General features: G+C 39.1%; 1 protein-coding gene across 1 annotated transcript in view; it reads right to left on the bottom strand.

Moving 5' to 3' along the window:
- Positions 1-19,392, bottom strand: part of LOC126194933 (maternal effect protein staufen-like) — a 201,056-nt gene extending 181,664 nt beyond the window's left edge. Inside the window, exon 1 of the mRNA XM_049933319.1 lies at positions 19,347-19,392. The gene's annotated coding sequence lies outside the window, so the exon portion shown is untranslated. The remainder of the gene's footprint in view (positions 1-19,346) is intronic.
- Between the last annotated feature and the right edge of the window lie 3,370 nt (positions 19,393-22,762).

Below are 22,762 nucleotides of genomic sequence, written 5' to 3' on the forward strand. Positions count from 1 at the left end.
TGTTTGTGTGTCTATCGACCTGCCAGCACTTCCGTTTGGTAAGTCACGTCGTTTTTGTGTGTGTGTGTGTGTGTGTGTGTGTGTGTGTGTGTGTGTGTGTGTGTGTGTGTGTGTGTGTGTGTGTAATGGGGGGGGGGGGGGGGGGGGGGGGGGCAAACATCATCATACAATAGCATGATTCCATCAAACAACATTCCTTTCACTGTGCGATTTTCGCATCTTTCACAACCTGAAGAATGACGTGTGGACATCAGTTTCAGTCGGACAAGGACATGCAAAAGCGGGTGCAGTTACAGATCCATGAGCAGTCAACCGTGGTCTATGAAACAGGAATTGTTCATCTCATCCTCAGTGGGATAAATGTCTTAACACTTGTGGTGATTACTTTATCATTTATATTCTCCCCCCCCCCCCCTCCCGATGCTGTGTACATATACAAAGTCACAAAGACTATGTCTTCTGGAAGCTTAACTTATTTTGACAGGCAGAGTACTTACGAGTGGTGATAGACATATATGACACTACTCTAGATTTTGGAACTATTAGTTCATTTCTGAGAATGGGGAGAGAGATAGTTAGGGAAAGGTCCATAAAAAGAATTCAGAGAAGCTTGCAGCAGTGGATTGAGATGGAACAGGTCATGGTGCGCCCACTGAAATCGAGGATGTTGTTTACAGCTGGGTGCACTATGTGTCAACTGTGCTCTTGGCCCCAGTTTGGTAGTTGCCATTCATTTGGGTAAACACCTGGTTAGTGATATTGCACACACAAAATGCTGTACACAAATTACAGAAACGCTGGTATCAAATAATGGAAAGTCAAGGGTGGAATAACAATGATGTTACGAAAAGAACAGATAGAGAAGATGTGGGTCACAGACAGGCGCACAATGGAAAGACTTCTACACTTTTAAGCTTTTAGACAAAAGGTCCTTCTTCCAAACTAAAAAATACGAAAGTGTCCTTTTTCCAAAACAGGAAATACGCACATGTTCACACTGACACAACTCACACACACATGGTCACTTTGGCCTGACAGAGCAGGTATATGACATGAAAGCATTCAAAGATGGTCCCACCTCTGATAGGATAGGACAAGTCTGTGACAGCAGTGACAGGGCACGGCTAGGACATTCAGGGTGAGTCCATCGGACTGGTCTTGCATTTGAATCATCCAGTGGTATATGACCCATGTGGCAAGGGGTTGGAGTGGGTAGGGCTAAAAATTGACTTAGATAACCCTTAGATTGGGTGAGTAGAGGGAATACCATTTTGAAAACAATGGGATGTGTAGCAGGTAATATTCATCATTTCTTGGGGACAATGATAAGTAGTCAAAACCCTGGAAAGGATAGAGTTCAGTTGTTCAAGACTGGGATGATAATGGGTGACGAGGGAAGGAGGGTGCTCTTTTATAGTCAGTTCCTGACGGTGGTTAAAGGGTTAGGGGGGTATCTGTAGACATGAAATGCTGACTAAGTTTGGGTTGTAAATCCTGTCTAAGGCTGCCATAGTAAGACCTGGACAAGGGGATGGTGATCACTCTAGATGTGTCATCGTGTAGAGAGGTAGCTGTACAGATATCCTAGCAGAACAGTGGACCATTTTTTTTACAAAATACAGGGTGTTTATGAATTAGTTGTAGAAAAGTAACCCCTAATTGTGAAAGGGAAAATAACTTACAGAAATGTTTGATACAGCACTGAATGCAATATATCTTCATTCTATGTGGGCATGACAACCACCAAGCTGTCTGTTCACATGAATGGCCACCGACAAACTGTGACCAAGAAATAACTGAACCACCCTGTTGCTGAGCATGCCGTACAACACGACATTCTTCATTTCAATGACTGCTTCACAGCTTGTGCCGTATGGATCCTTCCCACCATCACCAGCTTTTCTGAACTGTGCAGGCGGGAACTCTCCCCGCAACATATCCTACGTTCCCATTACCCTCCTGGCCTCAACCTTCGTTACTCAGTGTCCTCACCCATCTAGCCCCTTCCCTATTCCCATTCCAGCATTACGCAGCCCTCCTCTGTTCCACCCAGACACTTTTTACTTCTTTCCTTTTCCACTAACCCCACCCCTCCCACCTCTCCCCAAATCTCTGTCTAGGCTCCCGACTACACCTAGCTGCCCGACCCAGTCTCCACCTCATCTCTGCTCCCCAGCAGTACTCACTGTCCCCTACCCCTACCCCGCTATCCCCCCCCCCCCCAAGTTGCCACAGACTGTGATGGTGTGTGTGTGTGTGTGTGTGTGTGTGTGTGTGTGTGTGTGTGTGTGTGTGTTTTTGACAAAAATCTTGTTGGCCGAAAGCTTATTTTGTGACAGTCTTTGTTGTGCTTATCTCCAATTTAGCACCTCCACTTATCATAATATTGTTGGATTCCATCCTGGATGTCCAATTGTCTGATATCTTCAAGTCATTTACAAATGTTCAATGTGGCTACCTTTTATAACAAGACATATGTCCCAACTGTAATCAGTTTCCTGCACTCATCAATGTTTCCCCGAAGCAGAGGAACATACATTTGGTCTTCCAATCCAAGTCAGCACATTTCTGTCGAGATATGCAGCAACTTCAGAATGCTAATTGTGGTGGCATGCTATCTCGCTGGAAAATAAATTCTGTGGCCATATTCTCTTGCAATTGAGGCATTAGATAATGTTGATGCCCATCCAGGTAAAATATGCCTTACACTTAACTTGGCACAAAAGAAGAATCTACAAATCTTGTTATAGCTCACAGTGCAAAAACCATTCACCTTATTCAAGTAACATACATGTTCAATTACATGTTCTGCTCATTCCATATCTGAACATCTATGCCAATTTACTTTGCTACTGTTATGGAAGTTGGCTTCATCACTGAACACATTTTTATTAAGAAAATAATTTTCAGTCTGTATTTTGTTAAATTCTCTACACAAAACTCAGTGCATTTTTCTTTGTCACTTTGTCTTAAAGCCAACAGTTCTAATTTGTAGGATTTGAGTGACAGGCGTTTTCTTAATACCTTCCACAATGTAACACTAGCCGTATTCAATTCTAAACTAGCAAGTCTCTTATTTATCCAGACTATGAATGTAAGACTGCCGAACTCATTCAATTACTGCATCACAGCCTGTTGTCTGATTCTATACGGTGTCCTGTGATACACAATTTCGGTGAAATGATTGTACAAATTAATAACAGTTTGTCTTTGAGGCAGTGGCTTGTGATATTTAGTCCTGAACTCTAGTAGCAGATTTGGAGTCATGAAACCATAAACAAGACTGTGCATGATCTGCACCGTTATAAACCTCCATGATGATTGCTGGAATAACTCCTATGCGTATGTCACCTAGCGGGAACATCATGAATAACTGTGTTAGGCTGGAACTGAACTCTACAACATACTGTATTCATTGTTGTATCAAACACTGCTGTGTTTACACTTTTCATTATTAAAGGTTACTTTGGTAGAACTAATTTATGAACACCCTGTATGCCTAAGACCATAGCGTAATGCCCATATAACAAAAACCACTATAATTAATATTTTGATTAAAATTTAGAAATATAGGAATTTTTTCAGGTGGTTACTTAAAATACTCGTAAAGATTATGAACACTTAAATGATACGCCATGCAGCTATAATACTTCTGTCAGAGTTTACAGTCCAATTACACTGATTACTGACATCTCTAGCTTCAGAAATCCTGACTACACCAATTTAGCAAACTGTACAGTCAGTACAACAAATCTTTGGCCCTCTGATCACTCTTGCCAGATAACTGAAACATTAAGAATTAATAAGTCACACAGTACACCCAAGATGAAGCAAACTAGATGTGCAATTGGAATATTTTTAAGAGTTTACAGTCTTCACTGTACTCGTCATGATGTGTATTGTGCAGAAAACTTGCAGACATATGGCAAAACCAGAATGAATTTTTTACTCTACAGTGGAGTGCGCACTGATTCTGCAGATTAAAACTGTGTGCAGACCAAGACTCGAGTACAGGATTGTCACCTTTTGAAAGCAAGTACTCTACAAACGGAACCTTTCTTCCTAGAGTGCAAGTCATGCGAGTTTCGCAGGAGAACTTCCGTGAAATTAGGAAGATAGGAGATGAAGTACTGGTGGAAGTAAAGGCATGCTGATAGGTCATGAGTTGTGCTTGGCCGCAGGTTCAAGTGCCAGTCCTACAAGGAAGTTTCAAGTGGAACAACTTTTATAACACATTATTTAAATATCTGAACACAACATGTTTGATTAATTTCAAAAGGAAAAAATGTTCAAAACTGTAAGACTGTCCTATAAAATGGGACACCTGAAGTAAAAAAAGTGGTGAAAGTGCAGTTATGGTGTCCACTGAGTTCATTTTATGTGGTGCTGTTGGTGAAAGTTTGCATAATGAATGATGGCGGGTGAACATGACAAATCAAGTCAGGTACGAATAGGCAATTAGGTTGCTCATTCGTAATTTCCCCTGATTCCTAAACAAAGTTATCCAATATTTCACTACACTCGCAGCAATATCAATTGAGCTATCATGCTCCAACCCATCACAATCTTGGAAAATGTGACATACAAAAAACAGGGCAAATATTCATAACAAAATTATAAGGTCCCAACTCAACAACAAGCTTGGAAATAGTGACATACAGAAAAACACGCAAATACTCATGACAAAGCTATAAGTTTGAGCGATTCTCATTTGCTATTGTATACTACCATCTAATTGGCTACAAGTAATAATAATGAACTGATTAAAGCAGCACACAATAGAAGAGCTGTGTAAGTCCACTGCAGCTGAAAATTTTTTTGATCTACCCATCTAATCTTCAGTATTCTTCTGTAGCACCACATTTCGAAAGCTTCTATTCTCTTCTTGCCCAAACTAGTTATCGTCCATGTTTCACTTCCATACATGGCTACGCTCCATACAAATACTTTCAGAAACGACTTCCTGACACTTAAATCTATACTCAATGTTAACAAATTTCTCTTCTTCAGAAACACTTTCCTTGCCATTGCCAGTCTACATTTTATATCCTCTCTACTTCGACCATCATCAGTTATTTTGCTCCCCAAATAGCAAAACTCCTTTACTCCTTTCAGTGTCTCATTTCCTAATCTAATTCCCGCAGCATCACCCGACTTAATTTGACTACATTCCATTATCCTCGTTCTGCTTTTGTTGATGTTCATCTTATATCCTCCTTTCAAGACACTGTCCATTCCGTTCAGCTGCTCTTCCAAGTCCTTTGCTGTCTCTGACAGAATTACAATGTCATTGGCGAACCTCAAAGTTTTTATTTCTTCTCTATGGATTTTAATACCTACTCCAAATTTTTCTTTTGTTTCCTTCACTGCTTGCTCAATATACAGATTGAATAACATCGGGGATAGGCTACAACCCTATCTCACTCCCTTCCCAACCACTGCTTCCCTTTCATGCCCCTCGACTCTTGTAACTACCATCTGGTTTCTGTACAAATTGTAAATAGCCTTTTGCTCCCCATATTTTACCCCTGCCACCTTTAGAATTTGAAAGAGAGTATTCCAGTCAACATTGTCAAAAGCTTTCTCTAAGTCTACAAATGCTAGAAATGTAGGTTTGCCTTTCCTTAATCTAGCTTCTAAGATAAGTCGTAGGGTCAGTATTGCCTCACGTGTTCCAATATTTCTACGGAATCCAAACTGATCTTCCCCGAGGTTGGCTTCTACCAGTTTTTCCATTCGTCTGTAAAGAATTCGTGTTAGTATTTTGCATCCGTGACTTATTAAACTGATTGTTCGGCAATTTTCACACATGTCAGCACTGCACAAATTGCAAAAGAAAAGATAGTAACCCACATTAACATTAGCAAACCAAAACCTAGCACTAATAACACCAAACTGAAAAGCGAGTGTGAATGCTATATACCATTATATGGTGAAAATATATCTAAAAACAAAGATGATGTGACTTACCAAACGAAAGCGCTGGCAGGTCGATAGACACACAAACAAACACAAACATACACACAAAATTCTAGCTTTCGCAACCAACGGTTGCTTCATCAGGAAAGGGGGAAGGAGAGGGAAAGACGAAAGGATGTGGGTTTTAAGGGAGAGGGTAAGGAGTCATTCCAATCCCGGGAGCGGAAAGACTTACCTTAGGGGGAAAAAAAGGACGGGTACACACACACACACACACACACACACACACACACACACACACACACATATACAGGCACAAGCAGACATATGTCTGCTTGTGTCTGTATATGTGTGGATATATATATATATACCCGTCCTTTTTCTCCCCCCTAAGGTAAGTCTTTCCGCTCCCGGGATTGGAATGACTCCTTACCCTCTCCCTTAAAACCCACATCCTTTCGTCTTTCCCTCTCCTTCCCTCTTTCCTGACAAAGCAACAGTTGGTTGCGAAAGCTAGAATTGTGTGTGTATGTTTGTGTTTGTGTGTCTATCGACCTGTCAGCGCTTTCGTTTGGTAAGTCACATCACCTTTGTTTTTAGATATATTTTTCCCACGTGGAATGTTTCCCTCTATTATATTCACCCATTATATGGTCAATAATACTTATTGACCATTTTATGAATTCAAGTAGTTTAGATATGAACTATGGTACATGTTGTCATAGAACTCCCAATTCAGTACAAAAACGAGTATGGGTATGAATGGATACAAATGAATAACAAATTAAATGCAGGAAATAGTCTGCAGTGTACAGGGATGAAATTTCGTCAATTATTCTTAAAAATTGCAATCCTTTACTCTTTCCAATTCTAGTTCATCTGACCAATGAAACTTTAAATAAAGAGTGTTTCCATCTAAATTAAAATTCGTTACAGACCACTGCAAAAAAAGGGGCAATGCTGATAAAGTTGAAACTACTGACCTTAAGTAGTGTTAAAAAATTATTTTACTCAGATTAGACAACTGTCTCAGAAACAGTAGTACAAGAAATACAAAATTCTTTCAAAATGGCTCTGAGAACTATGGGACTTAACTTCTAAGGTCATCAGTCCCCTAGAACTTAGAACAACTTAAACCTAACTAACCTAAGGACATTACACACATCCATGCCCGGAGCAGGATTCGAACCTGCGACCGTAGCGGTCGCGCGGTTCCAGACTGTAGCGCCTAGAACCGCTCGGCCATCCCGGCCGCCAAAATTCTTTCAGAAAAGGTTACTCATCATTATCTGCTATACCTGATCCAGCACATCCCGTATCAATAAAATAAAACAAGAAAGAAAGGATTGCATGTACATTTCTATAGTTGATTTGGCAAAAGAAGATTCCTGAAAGTTGCACTGGACTTAGCGCATCTGCTTTGCACGTCCATCTCAACCAATCACGTAACGCAATTATGTGTACATGTTTATGGTAATAACGCCTCAGTGTTGTGGCAGCTGTACAGATGACTGTTGTTTTTAGCTGCAAACACTTGCACTTCAGAGTGGAATGTTGGAAACAGCACTGCCAGCTGTCAAGCTGCTGCTTTCAACAACTCTGGTATAGGTTTATCATATGAATTTGTTGTAGTTTATCATGAGCTGCTACTTAATAAAAGTGAAAACTCAAAATATCAAAGAAACAGATGAAAGTCTTTAACAGAATTGGATTATACAAACTGGGCATAAAGACACTAACATTATTATAATATAGCCTAGAGCTCTAGTCCAGCTGTAGTGAAGTGTAATGTGCATCAAGCGTCAATCTGGCTCCAGTATTGTTCATACCGTACATCAATTACCTACCCATTATGCACAATTGCAAGGTATGCCAACAACAGTTGTAAGCTGGGGACTCACAAGAAAATATGGCACTGCAATGTTTTAGTGCATATAAAGTTAGAGGAGTTACTCCATAAGAAACTGCCTAATCATTAAGCTTAGTTTTTTTCTTTTCCAATCAAACTCTTTAATGAAGAGTGATGTTTTCTGTGTAGCATTAGACATATCTGTCTCAGGAATATCACATTTACCTTTCACACCAAAAAATAAGAAAATAAATTTGCACAATAAGAACAATGTAGTGAGTTATGAGCAAATGTGTATGGTGTATCTTGCACTAATCAATCCAAACAAATATCCAAGGGAAGGGCGGGGGTGGGGGAAACTGTTATATTTTTCTACCAACTTCCAGAGAATAAAGTAGAATGAAAACTAAGAGAGTTGAAAATGACACGGAATTCTACAAATTACAAGCTGTGTTTAACTCAGTATACTTTCCAGCTGCTTGCATGAGGGTCTCCCACATGGATGGACATGTGGCTAGACCACTAGTAGAATACATAACAGCCATGAAAATGCACTTGTTCACACACTTGCCGTTAACAACATATCACAAATAGTTCGTAAGTCCACAGGGCAAACCAGCAAACAAAGTGTTTGAATATGGCATGGCACAAGTAAAGATCCTTTGGAGTGCCAGGGGTAGGAGAGAACCAGAAAGACTGACTTCATGTTTGTTGGCGGACACAAGTGTAAGAAACAGCATCTAATTTTTATGCTAATATAGTGATTGTTTGCAAACTTGTGCTCACTATCATAGTGCCAACTGAAGTAGGCCTACTGATATCAGTAAGTGCTCCCTACAATTAATTTTATATTGAGGAAATAATTACTTGTAAGAGTTTTGAGAGTTCGTTACTATTGCAGTTCTTAAGGCAATTGTGTGACACACATACTTGTCATATTTTCAGACTAATCCTTCACAAATACTGTATTCCAATGATACAAGGGTATCATTGGAGAAATGACCAGGTTTCAGTTTTTACAGGAGTGACATATTTTCAAAACAAAAGTTCTGAAAGTTCTCAGTGAAACAAATCTTAATCCACTACCAAGTGATTCAGAAACAGAAACCTTTAATTGTAATTTGTAAAAATACAGCAAGCAACAATAGATAGGTCAAGTTTTAATTATTGCAATCTTATAAAAGAAAGGCTATTGGAAGCCATTCAAATTGGTCTGCAGGAGGTTAAGTTATGAGCAAGATCTAAGCCGAAAAGTATTGCACAACATACGTAAAGTAGTTAGCACAAATCAAAGTTGTAAAAAGGTGCAAGTTACATTAACATTCTGAGTCCGAGAGTTTATACAGTGACTGTTATGCAATGATTGGCTGTGGACTTGTAATTAGTCTCACAAATCGTGTTAATTTACAATAATGCATTCTGCAAACTGTGACAATAGTATTTGACTGTGAGCTACGTTATTTCTAAATTATACTTACCGTGCACATCATTTTCATTTCAATATTACAACTTAGAAGGACAGTGAAATTAGTGAATGTGTTAATGATTTACATGCCACACATTAATTACTGTCAATCAGGACGACTTTGTATTATAGGACATCAGCAGTGTGTGAGACACAATCTGGTCATAAATCACAGGTGACATAATCCGTATCACTTCAGGCAGCTGGGTTACCTTCATAGTCTCGGATGTTATTGAATTTAGCATATGTCAAAATTCAGGAGTTAGTAAGAAACACATTTTTTTCCCCCAAAAAAATTCCTGCACCAAGATATAGGTCTCCAGACGCAATGCTCTGAACACCATTCTGAATATGTGAATTTCGGAAATTTTAAAAAAATGCTGTATCTCTGTAACAATTCTAGATATTTTGTTAGAGTTTATTTTATTTGAAAGATAATTGCTATATGATTACAATGGTATCCTCCATTTGGACATAACTGTCAAAGTTTTTTTACTGTTACCTTTTAATTTTTTTATAATTTACAGATTTTTTTTATTTTTTCCAAAAATGCTACTCCAGAAAAGTTAGATTTATTTTCTGTTGATTAGTACCATGTATTACTATATTATCTCTATTACTGCATTACTGTATATTCTCTCTACTTTTTTAACTTTCAAGGCTAATGTATGTCTTCACTGAAGCTCCTTCTTACAAATTTCTTTGTTTCAATATTTATTTCTATTGCCTTTATTACAGTTATTTCTTTTCACTTTCATTGATGGAGAATTTCTTTTCACTTTCATTGTTGTAGATATTCTTACACTTTGCTGTAGTTTGTTGTCAGTTTCTTTGGCATAGTTGTTCATTGCAGGTATCTGTATTGTAGTTGTTCAGTGCTAATTTGTTTACTGAAGAGACTTCTAAGAAATCTGAGACCATCCGGTGAGTTCCGTGTTTTCAAGAGGAATTTGCCAGTTGACACAGCTGCAGTGTGTTTTGTGAACAGCACTGTTTGAAATGTCTTTGGACTGGGACCACAGGTGAATGAAGTGTGCTGAGGACCACAGGTGAGTGAAGTGTGCTGACTATTTGCATATCCATAATAGAGTGATATATATATATATATATCTAAAAACAAAGATGATGTGACTTACCAAATGAAAGTGCTGGCAGGTCGACAGACACACAAACAAACACAAACATACACACAAAATTCAAGCTTTCGCAACAAACTGTTGCCTCATCAGGAAGGAGAGGGAAAGACGAAAGGATGTGGGTTTTAAGGGAGAGGATAAGGAGTCATTCCAATCCCGGGAGTGGAAAGACTTACCTTAGGGGGAAAAAACCCACATCCTTTCGTCTTTCCCTCTCCTTCCTGATGAGGCAACAGTTTGTTGTGAAAGCTTGAATTTTGTGTGTATGTTTGTGTGTCGACCTGCCAGCACTTTCATTTGGTAAGTCACATCATCTTTGTTTTTAGATATATTTTTCCTACGTGGAATGTTTCCCAGGGAAACATTCCACGTGGGAAAAATATATCTAAAAACAAAGATGATGTGACTTACCGAACGAAAGTGCTGGCAGGTCGATACACACACAAACAAACACAAACACACACACAAAATTCAAGCTTTCGCAACAAACTGTTGCCTCATCAGGAAAGAGGGAAGGAGGGAAGGAGAGGGAAAGACGAAAGGATGTGGGTTTTAAGGGAGAGGGTAAGGAGTCATTCCAATCCCGGGAGCGGAAAGACTTACCTTAGGGGGAAAAAAGGACGGGTATACACTCGCGCGCACACACACACACACATATATATCCATCCACACATATACAGACACAAGCAGACATCTCACAAGCAGACATCTCACAAGCAGACATATTTAAATATTTAAATATGTCTGCTTGTGTCTGTATATGTGTGGATGGATATGTGTGTGTGTGTGTGTGTGTGTGTGTGTGTGTGTGTGTGTGTGTGTGTGTGTGTGTGCGCGAGTGTATACCCGTCCTTTTTTCCCCCTAAGGTAAGTCTTTCCGCTCCCGGGATTGGAATGACTCCTTACCCTCTCCCTTAAAACCCACATCCTTTCGTCTTTCCCTCTTTCCTGATGAGGCAACAGTTTGTTGCGAAAGCTTGAATTTTGTGTGTATGTTTGTGTTTGTGTGTCTATCGACGTGCCAGCGCTTTCGTTTGGTAAGTCACATCATTAAAGACTTCGTTCAGGTTGTGAATAAGTGTGAATAAGTGTTCTCATTTGAAGACTCTGTTTCAAAATGAAGATGTTTCCAGTGAAGACTTTCAGTATTCTAAATGTTTTGACAGAGTAACAACAATGATACTATCTGAACTAGGTGAATCCTCCCATGGTGCAGATTTTGCATCAATAGAGGAAGAATTAAATACCCTGAATCAATCAACTACGGAGGTAGGTGTTAGTCTTATTAAGACACTGTGATCAGTGAAGTCGAGTCATAAGCTCTATGCATCAAGAAAGCGCAGGGAAATTACTAAAGCTGTGGATGAATACACTACATCAGAACTGACCACACTCTTCAAAGTAGAAATTCTATCTTCAGAAGAAAATGAACCAAAGCACTCTTGCACCTCTTGCCAGGAATTTTTCACAAATATCAATTCAGCTGTTGTGCTTCCTACCGTGAAATGGTGCAAGTTTTAGCTATTATTCCAGATACATTTTCAAAGAAAACAATTTCCAACCACATTCCATCACTATCAAAGTACATGGTAGACAAATCAAGAAATGTGAGGTCTGTAAAAGGAGTCTTTGGAAGACCAGATCCCTATTATAGTCATCCTGTAGAAGCAGCTCAAGTTCAAATAGTGCAGTCATTTTATCTGGAAGATAAATGGGACTGTTCTCGCCAGAGTGCCAACAAAAAAAGACATTACAAATGTAACAGTTGAAGGTCAAAAAGTTGCGAAAGTGAAGAGGTACATGACTCGCAGTATTAAAGAAACTTTTGCAATTTACAGGAGAAAATGGTTCAAATGGCTCTGAGCACTATGGGATTTAACATCTGAGGTCATCACTCCCCTGGACTTAGAACTACTTAAACCTAACTAACCTAAGCACATCACACACATCCATGCCTGAGGCAGGATTCGAACCTGTGACTGTAGCAGCAGCACGGTTCCAAACTGAAGCGCATAGCACCACTCAGCCACAACGGCCAGCTTATAGGAGCAACTATACAACTTCACATATTGGAAAATCAAAATTTTATGCACTACGTCAAAGTGGGTAGTTCCACAGCCACCTAGAGATGTCTGTTTCTTTGTGTACTGTGCAAATTTTGAACTTTGTTTGGTAACTTTGATGAACTTACTGGAGCATGTGAGATACGACACCTTAGTTGGGCGTATGAAGTCATTAGTAGTCTGTGACAAGGCGAGAGACTTGTTTGTTTGGAAAATGTGGTGACTGCCATGGAAAGGGAGGACTGTCTTTACAGACACTTCATCTGGAAGATGTAGCAGATAACTCTGCAGTAATTACATATGTGACAAGGGATGAAAATAAACTAATTAAAAAAAACTGTTGCCTCTGACAGTTTCATTGATGAACTTGGTAAACCGTCAGTGAAAGCACTAACACACCAGCATCTGAAGAAATTGCAACACCACATTGCAGAAGTGGAAGAGTGCGTAGAAGCTGAAGAACTATGTTTAATGCGTCTCTGGGATTTTGCTAAGAACTGGACTGTAATTCTCCCACAAGAAGTACAAGGGTATCATTGGAGAAACGACCAGGTTTCAGTTTGTACAGGAGTGACATATTTTCAAAACAAAACAACAAGTGTTGCAATTATAAGTGATGACATAGGACATAACTCAGCACATACATGCTTTGCTAGCAATGCGCAAAATTCTTCAGCTGCAAACAGGGGCAGAGAAGATTATCATTATTTCTGATGGTGCTCATAGTCATTTTAAAACTCATTACCAGCTGTTTGAATTGAGTAAGTCGCTTGTGCCAACTGGCTGGGTATACAGTACTACTGGTCACGGGAAGTCACCTTGTAGTGGTGTAGGAGGCCTGCTGAAGCACCATGCTAGAAAACATAATCTTTCCACCCAAATATAGCTGCAATTCAGAATGGTGAGGATCTTACGAGAGTCGTCAAATCTTCCATCCACAGACCTGATTCTTTTGTCCAAAGAGGAAATCGAAGAATTCCACAAGCAGAAAAAAGAAGAATGATCTAAACTACTCCTGTGAAGGGAATTCAGAACACACATTTTTGGACTCAGAGTGATGGGGGAACTCTTATTGCATGTACTTTAAAGAGCAACAAAGAAGAAATTTCATTAGTTCACCAACACCTCAGAAACAGCAGAATAATATTCAGTCTCACAACCTGAGAAGGGGGATGTTTGAGGTGCGTGTGTATGACTGTGACTGTCAATTGCAGAGATTATAGACACCAGTTATGCATTAAACAAAATTGTAACGAACATTATGCTACCACATGTACCAGCTGCTGGATATAGGTTTCCCGCTGAAGGACAGCAAGAACACCATCAGTGCTCACTTTCTGTTCACAATGGTTTGAAGATTTGTAAAGTTCTCCAGTTCCTTTTGGTTCAACAAGAAGGCTTCACTCTATATCATAGGAAGATACTGAAGCAGTGGGACACATTTTTAGTTCATTGACTGGCTAAAAGTCTTTGGACCTCTAAAATACATTTTGGAACCATTAAAATGTTTGAAAAATGAGTCTCTTACTCATCTTTCAAAACTAAAATTATGTTAAATAAGGTTATGTTTTGATTTTTATGGACCTGTTACGTGATAATTATAGTCTGGGAGACGAGTCTTTGGTATTGACAGCTCGGTAGCGTCTTTCTATTGCCTAGCGACCGCAGGCAGGCAGCCAATGACGGCCTGACTTTGAGCGGGTAGCAAGGGCCACGTTGCCGCTCTGAAACCCGGTCGCGCGCGCTTATGAAACTTACCAGTGTTTCGCGTGCAGGCGGTGCGGTCGTTTGTCGTTTGTCTGAAGTTGAATTCACAGTTTATTTCGTTTTTGTTGTTTTTGGTGTTTCTTTGTTTATGTTTCGTTGTAAACAATGTCTAGTGCGGCGGGTAGTACCAGCCCAACACAAGAAGTGAAATGGAGTAAGAAAAGTGTGCTACACACCCAGGCCCGTGAATTCGTGTGCTCTGTGAGGGATTACTTTGAGAAAGAAAAGGACAAAGGTGGGCCCTTAATTCCTGTTGTTCAGGTTGTGAAGAGAACTGCAGCAGCATTGAAAATAAGTAAGAACACTGTTGTAAAGATAGGGAAAGAACAGTATAGTGTAGATTGTGATGAGACTGGCACAACAAAGCTGCACACACCAGGAAAGAAGCGACCGAGAAATAAGCAGGTGACAGCTTTGGACGATTTTCAGAAAGACGCTATTCGTCGTCATATATACAGCTATTATAAGAGAAGGGAACATCCCACTCTACCTAAATTACAGGTGTCGCTTCAGAAAGACGATCTTTTTAAAGGGAGCAAGTTTTCATTGCGTACAGTGTTGAAAGACATAGGCTTCACCTGTTCACTGTTTAACGGACGCAAAATATTAATGGAAAGGACAGATGTAGTTGCATGGCGGTGCAGATTTCTGCGCAGGATCATGGGTGTGGAATTCGAAAGTACAGTGTGGTTAGATGAAACTTGGGTCAATGCCAGCCATTCTTTACGTAGAGGCTGGAATGATGGAACGCCCGAGGGGACAATGGCAGTGCCTGTTGGCAAAGGAGGGCGTATTATTGTCTTACATGCAGGAACATCGAAAGGTTTTGTGCCAAACTGCATGAAAATGTTTCGGTCAAAAAAGACGGGAGATTACCATGAAGAAATGAACAGTGTAGTATTTGAAGAATGGTTCGAGACATTGCTTATGACGAATCTGACAAGTCCATCAGTGATTGTTATGGACAATGCGCCTTATCATTCCGTTGTTCACGATAAGGCACCAACCTTGGCAACAAAAAAAGACGATATCATTCAGTTGTTGAACCGGCGAAAAGTAGACTTCAGAGAAGATTTAAGGAAGGCGGAACTGCTCGAAATTGTGGCACAAAAGAAACCCCAATTTCCAACATATGTAATTGACGAGATTGCTAAAAGGCACGGGCATGAAATCGTTCGGCTTCCTCCATACCACTGTCACTTCAATGCAACTGAAGGAGTGTAGGCGCAGATAAAAAATTACATGCTGCAAACAATAAAAAATTCACGATCTCTGAAGTGGAAACTCTCCTTCCAGCAGCTATCAATAAAGTGACAAGCGAGACGTGGGCTAAAATTGTAAACAGCACTGCAAGTGCCATCAGAGAGGCGGCCAAAACCGAAGGGGTTGTGGAAGAATGCAGCGAAAATTTAATTATACATCTGGGAGAGAGCAGTGATAGTTCGAGTAGTGCTGAGGAAGACAATGTCAAATCAGACTCTGACAGTGATGTGAGTGGTGTTTTTCCATTACAGTAACTACAGCGTATTCAGGAATGTAAGGAGGGAGTTTGCTATCTATCTACAACCAGATCATCATATTGTGAGTACTTTCTTCAGATTATAACTCTTAATACACTGACCAATTATTCTGTAGCTTGTAGTAGAACAAATTAATAATGCTAATACTTAACAATGGAAACCAAAACTGCTAATGTTCAACAACTTGCGAAAATAGTTTTCATTTCAGTTGTGAAGTTTAACAAATAACTTTATTATGTTTCGGCATCTTAGATACTTGTACTAAATAGCTCTTATCAGTTTTCGAGTTAATATATTTCAAGCATCAACTTTAAATATTCTCACGCATACCAATACGACTTATATTTTGTCTCGCTTTTATTTCTGCTGCTAGAGAATGCGTGTAGCAGACAGGGCGCCGCGTGCTGTGAGCCACGTTCGGCAACAGCGCCGTCTGCCCGCCGGAACTGTCAGTACCAATCACTTGTCTCACGGACTATAGGTAATAAAAGAAAAAATTTCAATTGTTTATAAAACCTGTTCAACCTGAAAGAGGAAGTTCTCCTTTTCAGGGAATGTAGAACTATATAGTACTAACCAACAGAAAAAAAAAAAAAAAAATCAAAATTTTCTGCATTAGTATTTTAAAAAAATTCCATAAATTATAAAAAAGTTCAGAATGCTATAGTAAAAGAACTTTGACAGGAAAGCCCAACTGGAGGCTTTCTTTGTAATCATAAAGGAATTATCTTTCAAATGATAAAAAACCAACAAAATATCTGGTACTGTTCGAGAGATACAGCATTTTAAATTTTTTTCAAAAATCCACATCTTCTAAATGGTATGCATAGTGTCATCTTTGAAGGGCTGTATATCTGAGCAGAAACTTTTTTGGCGAAAACAAAAAAATATGCGTTCCTTACTTAGTCCTTCATTTTAACATATGCAAAATCCAATAACATCCAAGACTATGAAGATAAGATTTTTTCCTTGACTGCCTGAATTGATATGGACTATGTCAGGTGATTCAACATCAAAATTCGATTAAAGTATTTGGACTGTAAACCTTGTGTGGAATATATCATTTGAAATAGCTCACTCAAGACAATCACATTTCAGTCAGATTCGACGGTGGCACACCCACTGATTGCATATTGGCACAAGTAAATAGGGAATTGTTACAACAGTAACAAACTCATAGCCCCAGAACAAATCCATCAATTCATGATTGCTTTCAAGCCTATGCAGTATACATCTTTTAAAAATGGATGTTCATGAGAGAGAAATTACTTATACAGCCATCAATAGTATTTTCTAAATCTGTAGAATGAGTTTTAAAATACAAACAGTATAATAGTTTAAACAATGATGTACACTTTTATAACAGCAGGAAGTATAGTGATTACCAAAGACTGATGTACAACACAATCCTTCACGTATAGGTACATAATAATTTAACAACTCCCAAAAGTACCATATTTCAAGAGGTTACACGATAATTGCTTTTATGGATTATCTCACTAATTTAGAATTTGCAGCTTTTGTATTTTTCATTTGCAGTGTGTGTCACAAATGAATGTTTTAGAGCATTAAAGAATACTTAACACACGAATGGATCACCTTCACTTGCACCATATTAATTATAAGAAATTTGATACATTGTGCTAGTATAACTGTTCCCAGGAGGTACCGGTATGGTATGAATTTTAACACACATACACAATCTGGAGCAAACTTTTATTTCACTGTGGAGAATAAATAACTATATGTATTATGTATGTTTGTGCACTTATATGTACCACATTTTCTTTTTCCATTGCTGATATATCCATTATATAATGATCCAAGGCCAGCTATATTAATTACTAAAGTAAAAGTCGTGTGGTACATTAAATTGTTACTAATGCCGATAACTCGTTCTGTTGGTTGGTTGTTTGGGGAAGGAGACCAGACAGCGTGGTCATCTGTCTCATCGGATGAGGGAAGGAAGTCGGCCGTGCCCTTTCAGATGAACCATCCCGGCATTTGCCTGGAGTGATTTAGGGAAATCACGGAAAACCTAAATCAGGATGGCCGGACGCGGGATTGAACCGTCGTCCTCCCGAATGCGAGTCCACACTGCGCCACCTCGCTCGGTACTCGTTCTGTTATGATTAGCAATGTGATCCTGGAGAACCTGAGCTAGCAGCTGGTGACAAAAAGCAGCTGCAATTTTCAAATTAGTCTCTCTTGTCAATTAAAAAAAAAAACTTTTAATTTGGAAAACGTAAGATCAAACAGCTGAGAGCAATTTCTTAACAGATTCGAAAGCTGCCTCACATTGTATATCTTCATTTACTTCGTAACTCCCTACAGGAAACAAAAAAGTGAATGAATAAATACATGTAAGAATCTCTTTAGAGTGTTGTCTGGGTAGTACGTTCAAGCCACTTCTTCCAGTGGGCTGTTTAAAGGATGGGGGGGGGGGGGGGGGGGGCTTGCACATAGAACTATAGAAGCGCAGTGGCCATCTATTGCAGCATGAAGCTATGCACATGACCTCTCTTCAGCAGAGTAACATGCGTAGCCCACGTATGTTGAATGGCTATATCTCATCCATAATCAAAACATATTCGTATGGTAAGTGGACCGTAAACAAGCATTAAAAGCCAGTACAACTCGTGACCTTTTCCTTAATTTGTAAGCATACTATACGCACAATATAACTTCGCACTCTTTGCTGTGGATGCTCGTAGCGTTAAAACACGATCGTCGCTTACACTTTGACGTATGTATACTTGTATAGTTTCCTAGTTAAGGTTGGCAACGGACGGAAACAATCCGAAACTGCACGAACTCATTCGAATTTCACCGATTCCTCCGCGCCAAAACTTAAGAGGAAAAAAGGCCTCATCCCCAAGGTCAAGGATACTCGCCTATATTTACTGCAGTTATCTTCAAGAGTCCTGATAACATTACTTCCGTAAAATATCAAAGACAAAAAACTCTACCTTAAGCCATAAATCGTATATATTAATAACAAATACAAAATAAATCATGATTTGATACTTAAAATGTTACCTATTTTTACCGTTAGTAGAACCATACCGAAAACCGGATACCGAGGGGTTGATCAACAGATCAAAAGCCACTAAGGAGGCCAAAGTCTTCAATAAAACAATTGATATATTGACCAAACATCAGCTAATAGGCAGGCCGCATACATAACAAAATAATTAATAAACGAACCCATCGCATTAACTACCTTAGCTCCGTATAGCTGATTTTTGTAAGTTATTTGACACGAGTTCCCGTGCTAGGTCAGAATGTCTTTTTTGGGAATAGATAATGTATTTTCGTGATGTTTGTGCTCCGTTGATGCAATCTGTTGGAACGTGAGGATGATTCCCCATTATTCGCCTTCTACAATCGTAATTTGTTGCAGTTGCAAGAAATTTCATATATAATCGTCACGCGTTGAAACTGGTCACATACTGTTAAACGCGGCTGTAAGTGGTATCACAAGACAGTGATGACGTCTGTCAAATAACATTACAAAAATGTCACCCATACTGGAGATAAAGTAGTTAGCACAATGTGTTCTTCCCGTATTATGATTTTGTAAGCGTCAAGCGATATAGGGGTCTGGAAAATACTACTACGTTTAACCTTCCTGCTACAAGGTGTAAAATCAGGACACACGTCACAAGGCCGAGTCATATACAGCACTTGGCTAAAAACTTGTTTTCCCCATATAAATCACGTTCATTTGGTTTATTTCTTTGTCAAAGATTTGATCAAAGATGTGATCAAATATTCCGTCAAATATATTTGACAAAGATCTTTGACGTAGCGCTAGAAGGCGTATTACACTGTCATCATATTTTTCGTCAAAGTTCAAGATGGCTGAGAACAACAACTTGTTAACCACAGCAGTTGCATGTACCACAATTGCACTGTGTACATATGTGGAAGAGAAGCGGGGAAAAAAAAAGGAAACATAGCTGGGTGAAGCTGTGGGTTTTACGACGACACGATAAAAGCATTCAACAAAACTTGTTACGTGAGCTTATAGTGAAGGACGTCAAGTCGTACATCAATTACTTAAGAATGCATAAGCATACATTTCTGTATGTGCTCAATGAAGTGTATCCTCATATCACAAAGCACAATATTCACTTAAGAACTGTTACATCTGCAGAAGACAGGCTCACTGTAACACTCCAATTCCTTGCTACAGGAGAGGGTTAGGTTAGGTCAGGTCAGGTCAGGTCTCCAATCTTCGTAATCTATTTTTATATTCAGCGTGCCTCACGTTGTAAAGCGCCTCATCAGCTTCATACATCTCTATTAAATTAGTAGTTGTCGGCACACACCAATTGTATTTACCCGAAATGTTTATAAAAACACTACAGACGACAGAATGCAGCGATGCTATCGCTCCATGTCAGTGATGTCACATTGCAGTGAACAGAAGACAAGCGATTTCTTTGATCAAATCTACAGCGAGGCCCTAGATTTGATCAAATATTGGACGACATTTGACAAAGTTCCCTATTACGCCATCAAATATCTTTGACAAAGATATTTGATGGTGTAATACAGGCCTAACACATACTAGTGCTGTTTCCTGCGCAAACGCGAAAAAATTAGACATGTCGGATCTGACACTGAATTGTGGTAGGAATGATAATTGTGCTGTAACCGTTACAGAATGCTTTGTGCTGTGCGGTTTTTTTTTTTCTTCTTACTTTGAAATTCACAGAATGGGAACGTGAACTGATAGCACTGCGGGAGGGAGGCGGGGCTTGTCGCTGTCGTATCGTTCTACTCCTCATTAAAGTTCGCGGCAGACTGCAGAATTACATATATGATCTGTACAGTAAAGTCACTGGCGTAGTACGCTATCGCCATATTGAAATAGCAGCATCCGTCTCGTGGCACGAACATTCACACATTAAAACGCTCGATTTTATCAATGACAGTGTAATCTTAAGAAACTTTGGTACAAAGTGCAGCAATGCATGTATAAAAATTTTAAAATCAATTACAAAGCGCGCACACACACACATTGCCAACGCACAGTAGTGTCCCTATTGAGTTCCAGATTTACGTGCACTGGAAAACAGTTTAACAGGCACCGGGAATCAAATAAGTGACGGTCAACCTCAAATTCATGAACACCGTCTAGCCGATGTTTCTATTACTTTGAACATAATCGGACGTCAATACAGTAGTTACATAATTAAACGAATGCTGAGAAATATTCACGTTCAGCATTGGCTATGACATTCGGGGGTACGCACAAAGACGTCAAAAACTGAAGAAGCACGAGTATAGCAAATGAATACACAGTCAAAATTAGGAATCTGGGGCGACAGTATCAACTGTTCATGGGAACAGAGACAAACGAAGGGCTTTTTCACATTGCAGAGCATGCGAACTCAAATGTCATGCCATTAAAAAAAGAAAAACATTACCAACAATTTATCACACCAACCTGACATTTATAACAATTCTCGTACCTTCAAGTTGAACACCACCACATTCACTTCAGAAACACTCGGTGACGTTATCTTAACTACACTTTCGACATGTCTGTTAGAATCCCCGTCAACAGTGTTAGCAACGTGCAACATGAAAATTCCCTGCTAATGTTATTAATTATACCACACTTGTTCGAAAAATAAAGCAAACTTACCATTATTCCTCCAATATGCTCTCATATGCACCCTAACAACGGAATATATCATGTAGTAATCCTATATAAATGTATTAGGGCTTCTTTCAATTTATTACACAAAAATTTCTCGTTTGCAGTTGCATTACTCATTAAAAAGTGAAAGGTATGTAAGAAGAAAATCGCGTGCGCTGATTTAAATTTGTTTACCATGAACACGAATAAACTTTGAATTTGTATTTCATATAAATGGCTACCTTTTGAAGAACTTAGTGTCTGTAAACGGAAATTAACGAGGTTTGGTTTTCGTTAAGTTTTTTAAGGTGCTGGGCCGTGTGGGCGATCGGTTGTAGGCGCTTCAGTCTGGAGCCGCGCGACCGCACCGGTCGCAGGTTCGAATCCAGCCTCGGGCATGGATGTGTGTGATGTCCTAAGGTTAGTTAGGTTTAAGTAGTTCTAAGTTCTAGGGGACTGATGACCTCAGATGTATAGTCCCATAGTGCTCAGAGTCATATGAACCTTTTTTTTAAGGTCATTCAGCGTTAAAAGTCGCGACTGATAGGCCTAATTTGTTTAGGTATATCAGTAGAGTATACATGCAGCTGTAACAGGTCACTACAATAATATGTAAAAACACATATATCGGGATAATTACTGAGAATAGTGCGGTCATGGCTGATGAATGCACTTGCTGCCACAGGTTAGTTAAAATTTTAAATGATTTCTTTGGGGCGATTACAGTTGGAAACAAGAAGCGATTCCTTGAATAGAATAAAACTTTACTGTCACATAACATGTCCTATACAATAAGATGATTGGTCATAGGTGATTCGTCAGTTTAAGCTACATTGTAATTGTAAGTATACAGAATAATTACAGTATTTGGTAATTTAAGTACCACAAAATTATTTAAAATAATCGTGTTGGAAATAAAGTAAAATTAAGAATAAGTATTTACTTAAAGTACTTTTTTAGCATGACAGAATAAAATTTAACATCAGGCACAGCTACTTGTGACAGTCAGTCATAATATTTACTTTGTAGGTATTTTTGTAAATGATGTCCAAATTCTTCTGGTTCATAATTTTTAAATTTTTCACAGACTTTATTTCCCACCCACATACCCATATAGTAAGGTGTTTTCTCCAGCAGTTTTAGTCTATGAGTCGGTAACTTGTACTGATATTTGTTTCTTGTTTTATAATCATGCTTAAACAGGTTATCCTCATAAAAGTTGTGGGTTTTGTTTAGAAAACTTAGTTGTCTCAAAGATATAGAGGCCAGGAACAGTTATAAGATCAAGGGCCTTGAACAGAGGTCTGTACGATTGTCTTTTTTCTGCACCTGCCGTGGCTCTAATGATTTTTTTATGTAGCCTAAAGACACTCTGTAATTTTGTTTTCTC

Source organism: Schistocerca nitens, chromosome 1, assembly GCF_023898315.1.
Source record: "Schistocerca nitens isolate TAMUIC-IGC-003100 chromosome 1, iqSchNite1.1, whole genome shotgun sequence".
In the NCBI taxonomy this organism is placed as follows: Eukaryota; Metazoa; Arthropoda; class Insecta; order Orthoptera; family Acrididae; genus Schistocerca; species Schistocerca nitens.